This window comes from Rhipicephalus microplus, chromosome 2 (assembly GCF_043290135.1).
Source record: "Rhipicephalus microplus isolate Deutch F79 chromosome 2, USDA_Rmic, whole genome shotgun sequence".
In the NCBI taxonomy this organism is placed as follows: domain Eukaryota; kingdom Metazoa; phylum Arthropoda; class Arachnida; order Ixodida; family Ixodidae; genus Rhipicephalus; species Rhipicephalus microplus.
In genome coordinates this window covers 269,643,451-269,666,753 of record NC_134701.1, presented here as the reverse complement: position 1 = coordinate 269,666,753, position 23,303 = coordinate 269,643,451, and the positions used below count along the sequence as shown (strand labels likewise).

Genomic DNA, 23,303 nt, shown 5'->3' with positions numbered 1-23,303 from the left:
AGCCGTTAAGCTGGAAACCGGGTTTTGAGACTTCCGCCTTACTCTCTTTCCTTCTTGTCCTGGGCAAAAACGATAATCGCACAATGAAAGAGAACTAGCACTCCTCCTATCTTAGGTTGGTTCATACGGACATACAAAGTACATGGTTGCCTCTAGTTAAACAAATAACTACCACTTAGTAAAAAAAAAAAACAGCGGTGGCTCTTGGCTGTTTGCTAAATGATAAATGGTCCTGATGACAATGCTCAATGAGATTAGGACTATCAACCATATACATTCGTACTCTTACAGCGTCGCTGCCCGACGGTTTTCACAGCGCGTTACTGCATTTTTGTTGCTGTTGTTTGGTCACTTGCACCTGTCTTCACTGCCGTGTTGACTACGACTATACACCAACAGCTTTCCTACGCTTCACTACGGATGCCACAGCGCCTCTTCGAATGCTCCGTTGTTGGGCCGAAAAAAAGAATCGACCAGGTCGTCGCAGTCTGGGCGTTGGTCGCTGCCATGTTTACGAGACGGCGATATACGTTGTCGCGGCGTGTCGAGCCGCCAAAACAGCTTCCGCGCCAGCGGGAGGCAACGTTGCAGACCCTGCGCAGGCGCCACGTGCTCCCCACGTCTTCGTGAAGAGAATGGACCGTCCCGCTCCCTCGATCGCGTGCCTATAAAGCAGCAAAGGGCCGGCGACGCGCGCGACCCGTAAAATTGATTCGACTGCCTTTCCCTCGATCCGCAGGGCTTCTTCGCGGACGCAGCGGGCCGCGGGCTCGTCAATCTACAGACTCGCATGTCACCGCGGCGCAGAGAGCGGTACCATAAAAAAAGGGACACCTTACCTGCTCGCTATACCGTTGTCACCTGGATCGCTTTGAAATTGCCTCGCCAGGTCGTATATTTTGCGACCACATCGGGATCTGAGTACCGTACTGGGAGTAGCATTTACACAGGAACCAACAAGAAAGCGTAAAAGGCTGGTAAAACGAACGTAATGTTCAAGTTGGGTGGTATCAAAGTAGAGGCAATGAAAGAGCTGGTCTGTGTGAAAGATTTTGTAGTCCCGAAAGTGCTCGGATAGAAATAGCTCGACCTCTAGTTCCTTCCTTCTAAAAGCAGCATTAAAGCTAGAAATAGAGAGCTGTCGACTACAGCTGATGGAGGCAGCTGGTTGTATGACGATGCTGTCATGTGTCCGAGAGAGCACATGCGAGGGACGTGTAAACGAGGTCAGCTCTCGTAACGGCAGGTGTGCCGAAACTTAGGTGGCTAATGTCGTCAGTGCTGACACGTCACGTTAGGGCTTTATTAGGAGGGTAATGAAGGGCTGAGTTCTTATTCTGTATGCTCAGTGGAGCTTATTATACACTTAGTTTATGCTCAGTGTGTACGCTTAGCGCTCTACAGCACCTACGCGCCAAATAGTATAGGAGGTCACGTGAATATACCGAAGATGATATGTCGGCCCACACAATATAGTTTGAGAATAGACTAAAGATCTACATTAACGACCTAGACTTCAAAGCTTATATATACTGTCGTTGAAAAGGGGCCATAAACGTTTTCAAATGTCTCCAGAAAAGTGGAGAAATTCGAGAACATGCAGATTTATGAATTCATGCGAGGAGTTATCATAAATCGTACAGGCATAAAGCATGTTGCAGAACTGGTACGTATCCGTTAAAATATCCATGGATAAAAAAAGTGTCTTCTTTAAAGTTAGAGCTGCCATTTTAAATCCAAATTTTACATGATTCCTTGCACGAGTATAAGTATAAAAGTCCACCAGCACATCTGTGAGCAAGAACGTCACTCAGGGATCTAGGAAAACTCAACGCCAGCCTTCACATTGCCCGTGTGAGCAATATCTGCTGTAAGATCATCTGAAACCCCTCATGATTGTAAACTCATATGTCATGTAAAGTAATGCCAATAACAAAACTTTAAGAATGATCAGAAGCTTCATACACTCAAGCGACAACTGAAAATTTCATCATTGAGAGACGGCTTTCATCAAGAGAGAGAGAGAGAGAGAGAGAGAACACAAGGAGAATGGCAGGGCGGTTAACTAGGGCTTAGCCCCAGTAGGCTACCCTGCACTGGGAAAGGGAAGAAGAAAAGGAAAGTTATAGAGGAGGAGATAAAAGATCACTGAGTGGGCCGACGCGTAACAGTTCCCCCGTCAGAAACGATGAAACAGGCCGGTGTCTTTGAGAAAGTGCAACAGTGCTTTCGTTGCCTTTCGGAAATTGGATGGGCAGTGCCATGGTCCCAATACTTTCTCGACAGTGAAATCACTTCTGTCCAGTTGATTTAAAACACTGCGCAGGTGAAGCCTCTCGGTTGTGTATGCCGGGCAGTGACATAAGATGTGTTCAATAGTCTCATCGATGGCACAGTCGTTGCACTCCGCGCTGTCGGCCATTCTTATCTTAAATGAGTAGGCATTGGTGAATGCTACGCCCAGACGCTTTCATCAAGTTTCGCGTGCCGCTAATAGTAATGATGCTTTCTAGTCACTGCAAAATTTTCGATGGTGCCTCGTCGGCTGAGGTTGCATGTGCGTCAAACCCGCTTACGGCTTTCCGCAGTTAGCAAGCCGTGGCGTATGGACGTACACTGCGCAAATCTTAACCCTCGACATTTCCGTGATGACTGATTGTCCCCTTGAACGAACACACGGCGCAACGAAGGTGTCTGTCACCTTCGTTGTTAGCAGAGAGCTCGAAATACTACACTTGTCTGTCGAAATCGATAGCCACGGTTTTGATCTCTTTTACAACACGCGAAGTGCGGCAAAGTTAAACACTGTTTCCATTTGCACGTTCCTAGACGCGATGATACCACGAGGCTTACAGTTTCCACGTTCGCATTACGGACGCCACCGACCACACTTCATCATTGGTTATTTTCTTTTCAAGCCGGTGTTGCGTCCAGCCTACGCCTCTTGCAAGCCACTGCTTCCAGCAAAGCGTGGTACTGCTAAATACATTAAATAAAAAAATACCGCTATTTGTACAGCACCGCATTGCAGACCAGTTGAGTAAAAACTTGTCAAGAACGCGAGAGTTTAAAATGTGCTCGAATGAACAGCAACGCGAAAAGAAATAAAAGACGCACATCCACTCCGGTGCTGCTTCCGTACCCAAACAGACCGAATAGTTTGAATTGGCGTGTTTCTGTATAGCCCTCGCACGTTAGCGCCGTAAATCCTAAAGCGAAAACCTCTTTTCGCGTTTACTGTTTTTCATACTTCCCTTTCTTGTTATCGCTTTTACGTCACGACAAACAGGCCACACTAGAAATAGCACCTTTTCAGCAACGTTTCCGGGCCACCGAATAATAAACTAAAAAGGCTATCGACGGCCAGTTTGAAAACTGCGAGGTAAAAAGGGGGTCGAACGAGAAGGAAGGGGACGAGAAGGGGAAACTCGACGTAAAAACCCTAGAGGGGTGAAGTGGACGACGTAGTGGAAAGGGGTTGAGGCTAACATCGGCAACAGAACGTAATTTGAACACGCGCGCACGACACGGCAAACAGCTGCACTTACAGGCAGCGGGGGAAAAGCGACAGTGTTTCGCTGGCTGGCCACGTCAAACGTAGCTCACGCTTATGAACTCATAAAGATGAGCATTACGACAAGATCGGGCCCGTCGTAAAAAGGGGGGCGCGAATGGCATCCCGCTTCTGGAACGAGGGGAAGACTCCCACGTAGTCTGGGTTAAAAAGAAAGTGCTAACGGAGGAGAGAACCCGTGGAACGAACGGGTGACAACTTCCGTCAGATGCTATTGTAAGCGTTAGGCGTCTGCTTTTTGGGAGCGCAAAAGAGACCTTCGTATTGTGTAGCAGTAGCACTGGACCCATGTTTACGCGAAATGTCAATATAGAAGAAAGACGTGCAGTGGAAAGAGAGTGAAAAAAAAAAGATAGAAACCTCTCAATAGTGAAGCTGTAAGGGCGTAATTGCATGTGATGGAAGACTGAGGCACCTTGACGCCATTTGAATGATCATCATAATTATTTATTTTTATGTATTTATTTATTCACTCTACTCTCTGGTCACGTGACCTGTGTGACAGCTACTGTCACAGCCACTGCTACCACTATGACGGGGATGTCAATGGCACAGTGTAGACTAAGACAGCTGAGCTGTGAAAAGGAAGAAAAAAAAGTAGAACACTCAAGCTTCGCCTTCAAGAGTATACCTCGCGATAGAGCCTACGCTTGGGCACCGCCCTAAAAAAACGGTTAAAGAAATGAAAAAAAAATATGGGTAACTAGAAGAAAAAACAACAGTAATGACCAGTTCCCTTTTGAATATAAAGCTCACACGCACACATTTATGTCCAAGTTTTTTCTACCCACCTATGCGGACTGGCGCATCACTTCGTTCATAACTACGGAAAGCTTCCGCGTCCTCGACGAGTGTCTGAGCCGAAATACGTGGGAATATCGCGCAGATTCCGACGCATGTGCACTCCGTGACCGTAATGTTATGCAACACGTGGTGCTAGAGCGAAAGAACATGGGGACGAACAAACGTTACGTAAAGAATATGGAGTAGGTACAGTAGAATCGAGATGCGATATGTTTACTTTCCTAACTGCAGGACACTATGCAATAATCTTTGGCCAGATAATTTTCGATATCAAAAATTTTACAATGTGAATTGGAAGAGGAAAAAAAAAACAGGCCCATTTGAGAAGTAACTCACGCCACCTTCATTGGAATGTATGAACACGAGATACTTGATAACATCGCTTTGAGGCAGTTGTTTTGAAGCTTCTAGTCTGTCTTGTGATACAATACAGGAAGTACAGACGAGAGGTGGAAATACATTGTTTTTTGTAGTACTTATATACGACGTAGGGTCACACGATGTTAGCGTACACATGTAGTACAGGAGTAAAGCTCTACAATACATGAACGTAAGTTTCATGGAGGCAGTCAGTAGAGGGATACTCCAGCTGCAGGAGAAAAACGCGCCGGATGGCAAATCTAGTGCAAGCTATAACACGCTGAAAGCGCGACTCTTCATCCCAGAAAACGACGCATCAGGCGAGCGCGAAACTGCAAATTTCGCACGTGACGTACGGCGTCACATTCCCTTCTTCCCCGCGTGTTTCTCTACAGCAGCATATCGCCATCAGCTATGCGAAAATGCTGCCAGAAACGGGAGGAAGGACGGTCGGGGGCAGCTTTTAAAACATCACGAGTTGAAGGACCGTGCCGGTTCGATACTCTCTCGGCGGCCACCGGCCTAAGGCATGCTATTGCGGCGGCGGCATTAACCCAGATTTGGCGTCGTCTTCGTGTGCACGCAGTTTTCGACCCTCGACGAAGTCGCCGCGGGCCGCTCACGCAACACAGCGTCGGCGGCCGAAGCGGATTGCAGCGGGGAGTGGTCGGCGCCATTAGGGAAGCCGCCGCCGCGCTCATAAGCAGCGCGTTCGCCCCCACTACTACCGAAGAACGCAGAAAGGGCCCCCAGGAAGAAGAAGAATAATCGCACGTCGTCCTCCTCTCTTTCGCGAAAAGGCTCCCGTCACGCGCGTCCCTTCTGGTCGAGTTCACGTTTGGCGTTCTTTCACGTTCCTCGCGGGCTTCGGGCCGCTGTTCTTGTACAGAGCGGCCGCTTCGCTTCCGCGAGAGCGCATCGCCGGAAAAACATCGCCCATCCAAGCCCTTGCTCATGTTTGCGCGACTGTTGCTTGTTGTGATGCCCTTGCTGCGAGTGAGTCGCTGCTGTGGCGTTCTTATCCATGCGAGGATATGACACACACACACACACACACACACACACACACACACACACACACACACACACACACACACACACACACACACACACACACACACACACACACCACACACACACACACACACACACACACACACACGCACACACGCACACGCACACGCACACACACACACGCACACACGCGCACACACACACACACGCACACACGCACGCACGAGTCGTTTGTCGCTGCGACGTTTCATATTGCAAGCTCTCACCCTGCCGTTCAAGCGTGTCGCGGTGGTCATCAGATGTCCGCGTTATCGCTCTCGCCCCATTAATTCTCAAGTGCCAGTCATTTGTACATTCAGGAACCTGTCTTTTTTTTGTGTGTGCTGCGAGAGACATGGTTGCTCGATGGACGCAATGTGTAACCCTCTAATACGGGGAACCGAAATAAAGAAAGTACGAAATTACGTGTGCTGTAACAAATGACCACACGTTCGCTCATCCGTGCACACTACATGAAACACAAGACTTAAAAAGTGTGCATGGTGTCGTTATTGCCGAAAACGCGATTTTCGTCTTGATCTTATATTGCCCCGCATCTGTTCTGCTCTAATTTCTCCCTCACTCACACAGAACATCTGCACTACGTGCAGATGTTGCTTGGTTTTTGTGAGGGTGCACCTTATTCTAGGCTAGCATACATAGCACAAGCCTACAATTTGAGAAGCCCCTATTCCACTTAGGGATCACTGTAAGAAATATTCAGATTTCGAAGTTCCTGCTTGCATAGAAAATTATTTTTCTCTGGCTAAAGATAATGCGCAATGCTAGTGTGCCTTTTTATTATTTTCCTCTAATCAGATATGATGTTTCCACATTTTTTTTAGCAAATTACGGTGACAAGAAGCGTAAAACTTAGGGAACCGTGCATGGCATTTATGCTTTCTGTACCCGGCTTTCGTTCTGTGTAATTACGCTCAGGGTGTTTCCTGCTGTGCTTAATGTTGTCTTTGTTCAGTAGTTCTTTCTCGCGCTAGTTTTACATCATTTGACTATATATTTATTCAAATTTAGAGTATTCACGTCGTCGGTATGCAAACTACTTTTTAATGATAACGAATTTTTTTGAAGAAGAGAAAAGAGTTCTTTTTAGGAGACTACTGAACAGTCCGATTGACCATTGGTCTATATGAATCTTTTTACGTATTATACATTAACACATAAAAAGGTAGATGCAAGCCCATAGAGCATAATTTTAGAGCCTTGGATAAGTGATTTTCAACCGGCGTGTCACCTTTGTGGGCATGTCAGCAAAACCACCTCGTTAAGGCCAGCATCACAGGAGGTGCCTAAAACTGCTTTGTTCATTGAAGAGCCACATCAGTACTGCAACAAGTTTTCCCTGAGCGTTATTCAACACGAGTGATTTAGATGATTACTTTGGGAATTCAGACTGTACGCAAAGAGAGACGGCTTATAGAGGCGGCATTCCCGTAGGTCTATTACGCATCAAATGCGAAAACATCGCATTACACTTTCCGAGAGTTTGATATCGCTCTAGAAACCTAAACAATTATCTAGGTGTAGGTATCCGTTGATGAGAATAACATCTCATGCTCAAGCACGCCTTTCGTGTATGAAACTGAAATGCCTGAACGCGTCACGGCGGCAGTGCAGTTAGTGCGATAACCGTACTTTCACCACGGAAAAGCAGCGTCGCGTAAGAAGGAACGTGATGTCAAGTATTATGTGTAAGTGGTGCCGTGTACACGTGAACATCAATTAGGACGCGAAGCGCGCATTCGACCGATTGTTCCCGCTCTAAGCGACTTGAAGCGTCAGCATCTCAACTTCGCTTCACCAGCTTCGTGAGGTGAATCGCACAACTAGGGATACATTAGTAGTTCTTAGGGAAGGCGAGCCCTATACTCATATTTATTATCTACGGAGCCGCGTCCCGTTATTGATTGTCTGACGCGAGCCCTGTATGTCCCTGTCATTGCGCAGTGAGGTGAGACAGGACGGAGTATAGGAAGCTCATTTTTTATACGCCGGTTCATTGCTAAGCTCTAGGTCTCTGTTCAGTTCAAATATGTTGTCACACTCTTCGTGCACGTCCCCCGTATTTGCATATTTGCCAGTTTCTGCGTGACCCCCACGGAGCGAACTTTCCGTTTCTCGCTTTTGGTTCTAACCCTCTAAGACAAAAGAGAAAAAAAACCTTGCTGTGACCTAAACCTGAGAATCGTCCGAGGTCGAGGCGCTGGCGATTCTATTTCGAGAACGCGTGCGCGGCACGCATCTGTCAGGACTCGGGGGGGGGGGGGGGGGAGAGGAGGTTAGACAGTGCGGTGCTAGGACGGACGCGGGAAGTGGGGGTGACGAGGAACCGAAGCGCGTAAACGCCCCGAAAGGACAGAAAAAAACGGAGAGACGGCATAATAGTGCGCGAGAGATAGAGCGGAAGGTTTCCGGAGTACGTGAGCTTCTTCTATCGGCGACGCGCATTCGCCGCGAAATTCGCCGTGACAAGGACACCCGAGTAGGGGCCAATCGATCCAGAAAAAAAAAAAAAAAAAAACAGAAGTTCCTTCCCCGCTACTGCTTCTCGCACTTCTTTTAGGCTTTATCCTTCGCTTCTAGGCGGCTTCCAATATCAACGGGGCCGCCGTGTTTTATGGGGTCGTAAAGCAAGCAAAAACGGATGTCGGGTGCCATTTGCATCGACGCGCGCTCAACTATTACTTCGCCTTGTAGCGGTGAAAACGACACGGGACGGAAGCGCGCCACGCGGATATGTCGAGGCTTACGGACATCGCTCTTATTATTGGCTCGTTCGGCAAAACGTTGTGCAGGTGACACCGGCTTTTTCATTTGAAGGCAGTTTCTTGTTGTTGCGTTGAAGGAACTCCCTTCGTCTGCGTATCGCTTTCGAAGCGCCACCTGTGGGACATGGACCAGTGAATCAAGTGAGCGAATTCCTTTAAATGCGAAAGACGAACTTCGAGGGGAATTTTTTAAATCGGAGACGCGGAGCACTGTACACGATTGCCTTCAGTCATATACACGCGGTGTCTCCCATGGGAAAAATTTGACCTTGACGTATAAACGAAGAAAATTAACATTTTAAAGAAAAAGCGACCCGACGGTTTGTAGGGCGGAGCTTGGTGTAAGTCTCGTGACAAAGAGACTTTTGAGCTTAGCTAGTGTCGTTTCACTCGGTTTAGAAATTAAAATCTCAACAAGAACTTACTTCCTATTCGGTAATAATTTTATCTTTTGTTTAACTGCTGGAGACTATGACTATCGTCCCAGACGTTACGTTAGTGAATTATGCATGCAAAGTTTGCATTGTAGTCCTCCTCTTTTACTTCGTGACAGATGCTTGATATAACTGGCTAATTAATTATTTAGTAAATTATTAGTTACCAACTTCAATATCACTGCTTTGAGAAACACTGTGCTGAAATGCTCGAAATCTTCTATCTTTTTTTGTCACCCAGAGATAATGAATGCACAACTATAGCCTAGCGTAAAATCATTTGTACAACCCAATTTCCTAAAGGTGTTGGAACATTAAACCCTGGTTCATCCACTGAACGCAGCAGCTACTTCGCCGAAGCAGAATCGCGAATTGGACGAGTTGGTGGATGTTCATCGTGGAATATTTTACAGCGCAACGGGTTAGATACGCAGAGAGAAGGGACGCAGCGCTGGACTCTCAACTGAAATTTATTTGGAAAAAGAAAGGACATACATAGGAGACAATGAGTCATCAAAACTGTGCGCATGGGCACATGTGTTACAGCACAACACGCTTCATGTCTTGTCAAACAGGAAGTTATACTCTTCATCTTGAACAGTGATAGATGGATGACTTATGCACTTGTTATTGGCTTGCATCCAGCAATAACAATTATTAAATCTCAAATTAATTCGAATTTCCGGAAAGAAATGAAATCAAATGAAATAAAACTGATTGAAAAAATAATTGTAACATTATTACATCTCCAATTCAATTTCTAACAATAGTTATTATTCCTTAATTATATCCGTTTACTCTTTATTATTAAATTATTAAACAACAAGACACTAAGCCTAATCCATCTCAGCCTAAAATTAACATACATGCGTTTGGCATTAAAATAATAATAATATTGGGAAAATAAAAAGTAAAATTATTCAGCAAAAAGATGTTTTATTTTTATCTATTATCATATACCTTAATCTATATCATAATACTATTCTTGAAATTAACGAAACAGTAAAAAACATACAGCTTATTCAATCTAACAAAATATAAAATTTATATTCATGACCTAAAATTGTTATTAAAGTATAGTCAATAATAATAGGTGTATTATTATATAGTAAAAATAAAGACAAATTAAAAATAATATGGAAAGTATCATAAGTACTATAGCTCAATTGATAAAAATAGTTTAATAAAATTTTCATCTCTAAAATCACAATTTATATATTTTTTAACTAACTAAACTTTTTATAAGCATTAAAAAAATTAAACTTTATAAATCATAATGATATAGGAAGAATATGTAAAAATAATAAGTAATATTCCCGAATAAAAATTATATTTCTTCTATAAATTGCTCATCTTTGGCCATGATTGATGTATCTATATATAAATATAGAATAACATGGTCGTAAGAAAATTAGCATTATTATAAAATTATATTAACATTCCAAATTTTATTACTCACAAACGTAAAAATATTTATCCAAGTAAATTTATTGTTATAGGGGCTGATATATTAACAATTCTAAATAAAAATCTTCATAAAGTTAAATTTCGAAAAATTAATTTGTTCCTTTAATGAAAAAAATATTTCAGCATAAAATTGTTCATAAATTAAACTACTTAGACAAAAAAGTCCTGAACTACACAATCCCTGGCCAATTCTTCTTATTATTATTAGTAATATTCCATATGAACCATATAAATAAAATGTTAAACAGCCTCTCAAAGCAATTCCCATATGTGATACAGAAGCTTAGAGTATGTAATTAAAGATTTATTATCAATTTGAAATAAACAATAAATTCCAACTACGACTGCTCCTCACAAAGAAACTACAATAAATGTTAATGTTAAATATTTAAATGAAAAATAGTTTAAATCGATATAGTTCATAAAATCCTAATTTTAATAAAACTCCAGCTAGAATTATAGAACCTGTAATTGGGGCTTCTATACATGTGCTTTAGATAATCATAAATGAAATAAAAATATAGGAGTTTTTGCTACAAAGCTTGAAATTATTTATAAAAAGGCAATCTTATTTGCCCATATAATCATTCATACAAATAAATAATAAAGATTTCTTTCTAATATTAACCCTAATAAGAGTAATGAGCCAAAATTTGTATATAATATTATATAAAACCCACCTTGCACTTGTTCAGGTTGTCATCGTCATTCTATAATTATTAAAACAATAGGGAATAAAACCACTTAAAAATAAATCAAATATTATTAAATTCTTATTGAAAAGCAAGAAATATTAAATTCAATATAGTTAAAACATAAAAATAAAATTTTATTTGGAAAAAATATAGTTAATCGCATTGCCATAATGATTAAAAAAGTAATTTAAATGGTTAAATTAATTATTCTAGAACCTATATAATAAAAATAAAAATGATTAATTAAGTCAATATTATTCATTAGGTCTTTAATTACTAACAAAAGTGCTAAAATATTAAATAAATAATAATTTGGTAAGAATTTATAAAAATAGTTAATATAAAATTAAAATTTTTGGAATATATATTAACATTTATTTAGGGTTTTATCTTTATTATTTCATTTACCTAATAAAACCCTATTATTACTAATAACCTTAATCACAAACCAGCTTCACAACAATTCGAATTAAAAAAGCAAAGATGCCTAAAATATTAAATATACAAAAGTAAATACAAAGCATCAATAATAGGCTTATATAAACAAATTTAATGCTTAAAAAGGTTAATGATAAATAGCAAGAAATAATAAAAATAAAAACTCCTATCAAATATAATATAGTTACCAAAAATGACATGAGGTATGTTAAAATAATTTAATTTAGAAGTGCTGATTTTGTAAATCAAGTTTAGTTTTCCTCTATCATCAGAAAAGACATCATCTCAACAAATCTCCCAAATTTGTATACTAGTAATATATTATTTTCAGAAATTAAAATTATTATATTCTCATCAATTATTTGCGCTTCCTTTTTTCATGCAGCCATATTGTTATTGTCTTTAATTTTATTAACAATATTTTTGTCAATAATTTCTAATATTCTTATCAATTTTCTATTATAACTATGATAATATTTTTGATTATTTTAGGAGGAATATTATTTACTTTTATATACATAGTTAGATTACGTCCCAATAAAATATAGGATTTAATAAAAAAATAAGACTCACTTTTGCATTTATAGTATTAACAGTTTCAAATAAAATATTTATATTAAAATTTGATTTAGTTTATGTTAACAAAATTTACTTGGTAATCTTTTTGATATAATTATTGTAATAATAATTTTTCTTGCTTTATTAAAATTATTATTGCAAAAATTTCAAATTGAAATAGTACTCCTAATAAAATAAGTATTTGAGCTTATGTAAAAATTAATAAATTCATTGAATAATTTACCTACTACTTCTAACATTTCATTTATATGAAAGTTTGGCTCATTATTATGAATTTGTTTGTCAACTCAAAATAATACTGGGATATTTCTATCAATAAATTTTTCAAGAAATGACTCTACTGCTTTTTCTATAATTTCCCGTATCCAGCAAGACGTTATTTACAGATGGCTAATCCGCTCAATTCATGCTAATTGCGGCTGCGAATACGTAGGCTAAACAGGCCGGTGCAGTAACGTGCGCTTGTGAGAGCATGAGCTGACACTATCAGGTGCTGCAATCACGTCTCATTTGGCAGCACATTGTAGATCATGCGGATGTGTGCCCTAATTGCAGAAAGCTTCCATCAAATATAGACATGTGGAGGCGTGAGATAGCCGAAGCTTTTTTCATTAAATTCAATAACAAGCGCATGAGTCATGCATTTATCACTATTCAAAATGAAGAATATAACTTCCTGTTAGACAAGAAACGATCCGTGCTGTGCTGTAACACATGCGCACATGCGTACAGTTTTGATGACTCATTGTGTTTTATATATGTCTTTATCTTTTTCCCAATAAATTTCAGTTTAGAGTTCAGCGCTGTGTCCCTTCGCTGTCCGTATCTAACGCGTTGCGCTGTGAAATATTCCACGATGAGCTACTTCGCCGTTTCGGCTTATATAATATTCATTCCGAATGTGCATTGGTTCCTGCAGCTTAGTGATTAACATCATTTAAGTGTAGGATATTGTATTGTCAGTACCGAAGAATGCGTGCCAATATCGAGTTGCAGTCCTCTCTCCACCTTTTTATGAATTTTTAGAATTTCTTTCATTTTGAATGCGGAGTCGTCCCCATTACGTAAACGGGGTCCCACGCTATGTTATAAAACTGCTTTCGCACATCCATTCGCACAAAAGAGGGGGCAATCCCGTCTGAGTCGGAATGTTACATTACATCACATTCAACGAACTCAATCTACTTCTACTTAAAGAATAGCTGTACTCCTTCATAACCGGTTGTTGTGCACGGGCTAACTGCTCATCCTGCTACGTAGTATAGAGCAGACCACTTATTCTTCTTTTGTTTTTGTTTAAACGAAAGCTAAAAAATATCAAACGATGCTGGATATACTGAGCTCAATGCGGCAACATCAAAAGCCACACCGGCCATTCGCATCCTCGCCTACGACGTTCGTGAGCAAACGCAGCTGATGGCGAACTCTCTCCCGAGCTTTAAGGCGTACAATGAACGATGCCTCACACGTGTTGCCGCTTTCGGAGCCTTAATGGCCCTTTCGTCCACGGCCGTGCTGTCCTTGATGATTTCACCGTTCGCGTTGCAAGATTGTTGCGAAACACGCGACGTAACAGTTTTTATGTTCCACGTGTCAGTCACCTTCGTGCTCGACGCTTTCGTTCTTCGACTCGACTTCTCGATTTAAATCTCTTAAAAAAAGGGGAAAAAAGAGAGGGAGAGAATATTAGGAACGAAGTAAAAAGAGGCTGGGTACGACCTCTGCGAGTTCGCATCTCCCTACGCTTTTGCGGAGCTTTCGAGCGTTCACCTCAAGGCGAAGGAACTTCGACAGAAGAAGAGAGAAATCAACTCGGAACAAGAAATACAAAGAAATATACGTCATGTAAGAGAGATCACGTATCATTGCGTCATCGGAGCAGAGCCTGTATTAAGTTACGCGGAAACTCCTAGCTCAGCCTTTATTGGCGCTCAGGACATGTATCATCATGACATGGCGTTTCCAAGAGTATAAACGCGTAGAGCTTTCGCTCCACTTCTCTTCCTCTTCGTGTTCCTGTCCCCACCACGCACAATTTCCCGCCTTTCCCGCCTCGACAATGATGATGGGGATGCTGCTTGAATGATTGACATATATCCACTCAGGGGTATCGGCCAAGAGTCGGACAGATCATCATTAATATTATTCATTATTAATATTTTATTATTTATTTTTTAATTATTTTTATTTATCATATATCATTATTATTATTATATTTTTAAGTGCTAACAAAGATTACAGATGTAATTGTAATGAAGCGTTAATTATAGTGCGTCCTAGTTTTACTTTAAACGTTTTGCGTAACCTAACGGTTAACGAGTACCTTTTTACAAGGTTTGCATAGTGTAGAATTATTAGCGAGTGATTGAACAAGTAGATCTATCTGAGCCGCATGCGAACGTTTTGACAGCACTGAATGTATTCCTGTCCGAGTGTCCCAGCACAGAGGCCCCGAAAGATAACAAAACGGCCGATCTAACTGGTAGACCGAGTTGCCGCAATATCATTTTGATATAGTACGTTTTCTGTGCGAGGAAAATTGTCGGCAGCACAGCGAGAAATGTTCGATAGTTTTGTCTTCGTTGCAAAAGGAGCGAGAACGAGAGACCGCCACACCCGCTCTGTGCATGTAAAAATTAAGATTTGCGAATCTACATCGCCGATTTGTAATTAGGACGTCTGTTCGTCTTGTTTCACGCCATTTCCTGCTCCAAGAAAACTGAAGGAGCAGAAAGCTCGGTGATGAAGCGATACTTCAAGTAAGCACCGACAAAGGATCCTTTCTGAATCTTGCCGCTGCGACAAACACCGTAACTATAAGGAGAAGAATAGCTGGACATGCCGGAGAAGCCTTCGCCTGAGTGTTCGCAACTTCATTGAGTACTATTTTTTTTGTGACCCGGCACCGAAATTAATCGGAGATTACGCAAATTATGAGGAACAAGGAACCACGATAAACGTATAGTATGGAATTCCGTTGAAGTAGTTAAAGCAGGACTCTACAAATTCATTTGATTTTCGCTAGTTTACTAACTTCATCCCCCTTCATACCTCCACAGCACCTTCAGCATGCTAACAGCTATCTTTACACGCCCAGACCATATGTTCAAGATAAAACACAAATATTGCTTTTAATTGATTAACCTTAAATTTTTTATTTTCCGAAAAATAGCCGCATAGAATCGGCATGTGTAACAATGTGGGATGGCATGGCATGTGTAACAATGTGGGATGGCATTCCATGCCATCCCACACTGTTGCACATGCCAATTCATTGTCACATTGTTACATACCTAGGCCGGTTTCACATTTAAGAAACTTTCACGCAACAATTTCGAGTAAACATTCAATATGTACTCTTTCAACGTTTCTTTATATCTTGTCAAGCGTACATTTTCCCCTGTTCTGGTGGTCTTTTAACGATCAGCATTCCCATTCTGAGGACTTATTCATATAACTTATTGATTTGACAATTGTAAACGTGTCATTTCTGATGAAGACTTCGTTTTACACCATTTTTTGTGTACTCTATTTCTCAATGCCCTAATTTATGTTTTATTAGTAAACTTTCTACCCCCTTCAAATTGCCCCGCCGCGGTAGTCCAGTGGCTTAAGGCGCGTTTGCACTAGAGAGACACGACAGCGATTTTTGTTTGCGGGCTCTCTTTAGGAGTGTCTTTTCTCTTGTCGACGGACTCGGCCTATGTACACTGCAAAGACACAAGCAGTCCACCGGTGGTCTCTCGAAGGTCTTTCGTTAGCCAATTCTGCAGTCACATTGGGGGCACACGCAGCGACACCGACTTAAACTTGCACATCTGCACCTCATTTTTAGCCATGCTCCCTGCTCTGCCATTGTCCCTCTCGGGCTATGCCACGCAGTCCTTGCCGTAATCTATGGTAACGAGGGACGGGGTTGGGCATACACAATAGGGCAGCGAAGAAAAGACTCCCGTTGGGTGCCCGAGCGGCCTATTCAGACGCCGCGGAAGCCTCGGAGAGGGCATTGCTAACTCCCCCCCGAGATTGCCCACTTCGTGGTCGTTTGAAGCAAAGACATGGGCGAATTTTCGCTCAGCCGCCGATCTCCCGAAGACACGCTGACGACAGGTCTGCGGATGCGTTTTGCTGGAGTTTTCGGTCTCATCATGTTACTCTACGATGAAATGCTGTCCTTTAAGGCGTAGTCGGCGTCGTCGGCCCAGTGTGACCATAGGGTCTGGCGACTTCGTCAGCGGGCGACTTGTCGACTGATGGTTTGCGTCTGCCTCGTGTTTTCGTCGGGGGTCATGTCAGTGTCGTGTCACTCTAGTGTAAACGCGCCTTAAGGTACTCAGCTCCTGACCAGCAGGCCGCGGAGTCAAATCCCGGCTGCAGCGACTGCATTTTTGATGGAGGCGAAAATGCTGTAGGCCTGTGTGCTCAGATTTGGGTGCTCGGTGAAGAAGCCCAGGTGATCGAAATTTCCGGAGCCTTCCACTACGGCGTCTCTCATAATTATATGATCGTTTGGGGATGGTAAGCCGCACATAATAATCAATTACTTCCTTTAAATTTGTTTTATTTGCGAATCAAATTCAATTTCCTTATTTGTTTAACCTTGACTCACAACATGTAAAACAAAACATGGATTAGCTTGATTAGTGTATACCCCGACGTAATAGTCCTTAGGGTGCCTTTATTGGTATTAGGAAATAAAAAAAATTATTTGATTTATTGATTGATATGTGGGGCTTAACGTACCAAAACAAACATATCAGTATGACAGACGCTGTAGTGGAGGGCTCCGGAAATTTTGATCCCCTGGAGCTTAACGTGCACCCAAATCCAAGCAAACGGGCTTACAGCATTTTCGCCTCCATCGAAAATACAGCCACCGCAGCTGGGATTCTAGGAAATAAAAATTAAAATCATTTGAGCGAGGACAGAAGTTGTGTGTTTAGAAAAAGTTGTTAACGATTTAGAGTACGATGTACTCAACTATGGGAGAGCAGAAAGCCGTCCCGTGTAGTGCAGAAATCAGTTCTACCGGCCTCGTAATCTCTACCCGTTTGATAAACGAAATTTTGCATGCTCTAACATGCCAGTGAATATACTCTTGTGTACCTTACACATTGTTCCAGTTTTCCAGAATGTTTTCGTCACATTTTTATCCCGTATTATTACAAACATCGGAGGAAAAAAAAGCAGGTCAGCTATTCAGCGTGCAGCTATGTTTTATAATTCCCTAATTTAATGAAAAATTTCGGACATGATCACTTTAAAAATAATATAGTAAAATTTAATACAATGGAAGTCTTTTCTAGTCAATGAAGTTCTGGGTTTGCCTTGCCAATAAAGAAATTTCAGAAACACTCTTTTTTGTTACCTAATAAATATGTAGTACAATCGCTATTCAACGTGGGGCTGCACTTAATTTTGCTGTAGTCGTCTGAAGCAAACCAGTAACCGTCACCAGCAAACACTGTTTTATTTTTTTCCGGTACAGTTTACATTCACCAGGCGGAGGAGGAGGAAAATTTAAGCGGAAGGACCGGGAGGTTAGCCAGTTCTTAGACCGGCTGGCTACCCTGTGCTGGGGAAAGGGGTCAGGGGAATAAACGATGGTAAAAAGAAATGTTGCGAAGAGAGAGAGAGAGAGAGAGAGAGAAATTACAAAAAATAGTGACAAAGGAAAGACAACATCAAAGAGTATAACACACTACAGTCTGTCTCTGATGCCAGTTGTCCGCAAAAAGCGTAGTAAAGATTTCAAAGCCTTCGTGGGTGAGGATGGGCTCGGCACATTCACCAGGATGCTCAATTTCACATTCACCAGCATCCTCAAATTAAATGCGCAGTTCACTCGCTGACATCACGGTATCAGTAACGTCTCACATTCATACAACGACTTCGTGCGAAAACAGGCGTTCTATTTTGCCTCCGGAAAGCTCGCATAAACCCAGTTCGTCGAGCACTTTCCGGTAGACACACGCAACGTCACGCAAGCGCCGAGGCCAGATTTGGGGTCACACCGCTGTCGCATTTATCTTCATCTTACGCGTCATCTCTGTACTTTACCATGATCTCGCCTTTTCCAAGAGGGTAACTGTTTGAAATAATGTATACTTATAAATAAGCACATTTGATTCTGTCATTAGCGACCGGACATTAAAGCTTCGAAGGAAGAAATTTGAACCATTTGATTTATTATTCGCGAAAGGTACGCACTCCTCAGATGCTTGTTTTTTTATTTTCTCTGTTCATTTCTTTTTTTCAAAGACCGGATCATCGAAAGACCTCTGTAAGCTGAGCGGAGCGTTTAGAGCGGTCGAAGCAGTAAAAATATCGTGGAGCTAAAGGAATTATGCTGCCGTATAAGAAGCGAAGAATAATGACAAAGGTTTGCTAAAGGAGATACAGCTAACGCAGCTGGAATCCAGCCAAAAGTGATTGTGAGAAGGCTCCCCGTAGTAGCAGTGTGTGATATTCCTCCGGTCCGGTCATTTGTCACGGAACGCAACACCTCCCCTTTTCTCCGTCTTTCACATTCCTCTCCTCCTCCGTCTAGCCTCGTTTTTTTGTCTCAGTGTAGCTACCTTAAGACAGTGACGAGACGAGAACAGCTGGGCTACTTGATGACATCGGGAAATGCCGAAACTGGAGCGGATGATAAACGACCCCGAGTATGCTTCCAGTGCTAACCCGTCGCTACACCATTTGCCCCCCCCCCCCTTCCCCCAGCGTTGCTCACCGCGCTATGCAGTTAATGTGAGGAGGTGGTGCGGACAGCCCCACTCGCTTAGTTTCGCCTGTAACGATTTAGAGGATGCCGTGGATGTGTCGTGCAGCGCGACAGCGACAACAGTTGGCTCGAGTAATTACTCTCTAAGCGATTTCCCGGGGCATCTTGGACGAGGAATGCGGAAGGAATGGGCAGGAACGGCAAGACGTGCAGCTTAACTGTTTGAAGCGCAAAGTCTAAGACTGGCGTATACGGATAATAGCTGAAACGTTTTCGGTGCGGGCAAGCACTCTAGGGGCAAAAATGTATGGTGAACGTATGCATCGCTGATGGAAAGTAGGGCAGAATTAGGGCGAGAACTAAAGTGTATCTTCCTTGCAGGGGATCGCATAAAAGCGGCTCACAAGAAGGGCTCTTTGGGATTGGGTATTGAATTTTTCGAGCTTGTATCAATGAGTTCTTTAGATGAATGGCATGTGCATGTGTCTTGACGAGTGTGTTTTTTTTTGTTCTCATATGCATAAAAACGCTCGACTTGTTCGCGAAACTCATGTAAGGCAACTCTAAGAAGTGGAAGCATTTTGAAGACATGACATAAACGTGATTGTTGAACATCTCTGCCCACTTTGTGAGCCTTTGCGAGAGTTGCTCGCTTTGAGCGTTGTTTTGATTATAAAGTTCAAATGTCAAAATTACAAATCATTTTGTTCGTACGAACATTTAGCCATTGATCTTTTTTTTTCTCAATTTGATGCGAAGCAGCTTAGAGTCGAGCTCAGACCGGTGTGCAGCGTGACCGCCCTTACTGCGCGTCCCCTCTCCCTCTCCCTTCTCTACTGCACTCCCATTCTCTCTCGCCTCGCAACGCCGACGCAGGCTGCGTCTGCTAGCGAGTTTCTTGATGTAAAAAAACAGACTGCTCGCACTACACAATCGTTCACTGGTCCCGACCTCTAAGGTAGTAGTATATCAGTCGGATATTTCTCCTGTGCGTTGTCTAACAATAAAAATAGGCAGCTTGCGAGTCAACTAAAAGTGGACTGCGCGTCTCTTCGTCCAGTCGGAGTCTGCTGTCTCTCATTGTTCATTAGTATAGCGATTGCCACGTTCCAGTAGGAAACATCAGGTAATCACTGCATGCTTTGCACCTTCCTAGGTTTCTCTCAAGCGCAACCTCACGATGAACGCTAACGTCAACGTCGCCGCCAGTGTGACCGTTAGCGCCCGCTGCTTCGCGTCTACATGTGGTTACTTTTAGCGGGAGGTGGTATAATTTCGTTTTGTTTCTATTTGTATGAAACAAAACGTTTTGTTTCTATTTGTATTTGCACGCGCTTACGGTGAGCTGATCTACTCTCTTAGACCTTGGTTCGCTCTCGTAGTTTTTTGGTTTCTTGTTTTCATTGTTGTTTTTGTTTTCATTGTTGTTTTTGTTTTCACTGTTGGTTTCTTTCTTGCTCAACTAATATACCCCCGTCAATCCAACAACGCTGCATAGTAACACTATCATGGCGTTTCAGTCCGTGACTGCCCATTTTCTGAATAAAATATCACTTCAAACTCGAAGCATTTGTAGCGACCCATGCGCTCAGTCCAATTTGGCAGAGGCCGTCAGAGTCGTGTTCCCCATCTCTCCGCCGAAAAAAAAATTGCAAGTGAAAGCACACCGTATACTTGATGTGTTCTTTATCCCAAACTTCTCATAGTCGAAATAAGCATGGTCATGGTAATCTGTACATACAGTGCCATCCGTCATGTCAAAAGGTTGATCTATACTATAGGCACGTGTACATATATAGTCACGTTTTCCATAACATCAAGTATCTCGCGTGGCTATTGTTGTGACTTTAATTCATATTTACAGAGCTCACGTAAACACGCACGCACAAACGCACGCACACATGCACACACGCAGAAAAACGCGCGCTCGTCTATACAAACATTTGCACACGCAGGCAACCACACACACGTGGGCACACTCACTCACTCACTCACACACTCATTCACTCATTCACTCACTCACTCGCTCACTAACTCACTCGCTCACTCACTCACTCAGTCACTCACTCACTCACTCATTCACTCGCTCGCTCACTCATTCACTCACTCATTCACTCACTCACTCACACTCACTCACTCATTCACTCACTCACTCATTCACTCACTCATTCACTCACTCATTCACTCACTCACACACTCACTCACTCGCTCACTCACTTAATATATCACTCATTCACGCACACACTCACTCACTCACTCACACACTCACTCACTTAATCACTCACTCATTCACTCACTCATTCACTCACTCACTCGCTCACTAACTCACTCGCTCACTCACTCACTCAGTCACTCACTCACTCACTCATTCACTCACTCATTCACTCACTCACACACTCACTCACTCGCTCACTCACTTAATATATCACTCATTCACGCACACACTCACTCACTCATTCATTCACTCACTCACTCACTCACACACTCACTCACACACTCATTCACTCACTCACTCGCTCACTAACCCACTCGCTCACTCACTCACTCAGTCACTCACTCACACACTCACTCACTCATTCATTCACTCACTCACACTCACTCACTCACTCACTCATTCACTCACTCATTCACTCACTCATTCACTCACTCACACACTCACTCACTCGCTCACTCACTTAATATATCACTCATTCACGCACACACTCACTCACTCATTCATTCACTCACTCACTCACTCACACACTCACACACTCACTCACACACTCATTCACTCACTCACTCGCTCACTAACCCACTCGCTCACTCACTCACTCATTCATTCACTCACTCACCCACTCATTCACTCGCTCACTCACTCATTCACTCACTCATTCACTCACTCATTCACTCACTCACACACTCACTCACTCGCTCACTCACTTAATATATCACTCAATCACGCACACACTCACTCACTCATTCATTCACTCACTCACTTACTCACACACTCACTCACTTAATCACTCACTCATTCACTCACTCATTCACTCACTCACTCGCTCACTTAATCACTCACTCATTCACTCACTCATTCACTCACTCACTCGCTCACTAACTCACTCGCTCACTCAGTCACTCACTCAGTCAGTCACTCACTCACTCATTCACTCACTCATTCACTCACTCACTCACACTCACTCACTCACTCATTCACTCACTCACTCACTCATTCACTCACTCACACACTCACTCGCTCACTCACTTAACATATCACTCATTCACGCACACACTCACTCACTCATTCATTCACTCACTCACTCACTCACACACTCACTCACACACTCATTCACTCACTCACTCGCTCACTAACCCACTCGCTCACTCACTCACTCAGTCACTCACTCACACACTCACTCATTCATTCACTCACTCACCCACTCATTCACTTGCTCACTCACTCATTCACTCACTCATTCACTCACTCATTCACTCACTCACACACTCACTCACTCGCTCACTCACTTAATATATCACTCACTCGCTCACTCACTCACTCACTCACACACTCACTCACTTAATCACTCACTCATTCACTCACTCACTCACTCACTCACTCGCTCACTAACTCACTCGCTCACTCAGTCACTCAGTCACTCACTCACTCACTCATTCACTCGCTCACTCACTCATTCACTCACTCATTCACTCACTCACTCACTCACACTCACTCACTCACTCATTCACTCACTCATTCACTCACTCACACACTCACTCACTCGCTCACTCACTTAATATATCACTCATTCACGCACACACTCACTCACTCATTCATTCACTCACTCACTCACTCACACACTCACTCACACACTCATTCACTCACTCACTCGCTCACTAACCCACTCGCTCACTCACTCACTCAGTCACTCACTCACACACTCACTCACTCATTCATTCACTCACTCACCCATTCATTCACTCGCTCACTCACTCATTCACTCACTCATTCACTCACTCACTCGCTCACTCACTTAATATATCACTCATTCACGCACACACTCACTCACTCATTCATTCACTCACTCACTCACTCACTTAATCACTCACTCATTCACTCACTCACTCACTCATTCACTCAGTCACTCACTCACTCACTCACTCACACACTCACTCGCTCACTCACTTTCACTCATTCACTCACTCACTCACTGACGAAGCCATTTTGCTTTCTCAAATATAAAGTGACGCAAACCAGTACCGCGCCCTTCTGAAAGCGCTCACTGCAGACCTCGTCAGGCCACTAACTAACGCGGCGCATTATACGTATATGGTTGGTTACTCGCCACCAGGCCATCACGCCCCGTTTCTACCCGCTATTCGCTTTGTTTTCCACTGCCTTGATTTCATTTACGT

At 42.8% G+C, this 23,303-nt stretch overlaps 1 protein-coding gene and 1 pseudogene across 2 annotated transcripts in view; one reads left to right on the top strand and one right to left on the bottom strand.

The window, feature by feature from the left end:
- Positions 1-23,303, top strand: part of LOC119169985 (relaxin receptor 1) — a 139,236-nt gene that overhangs the window by 45,255 nt on the left and 70,678 nt on the right. The gene's annotated exons all lie outside the window — the stretch shown is intronic.
- Positions 10,485-16,029, bottom strand: LOC142784229 (NADH-ubiquinone oxidoreductase chain 4-like; annotated as a pseudogene).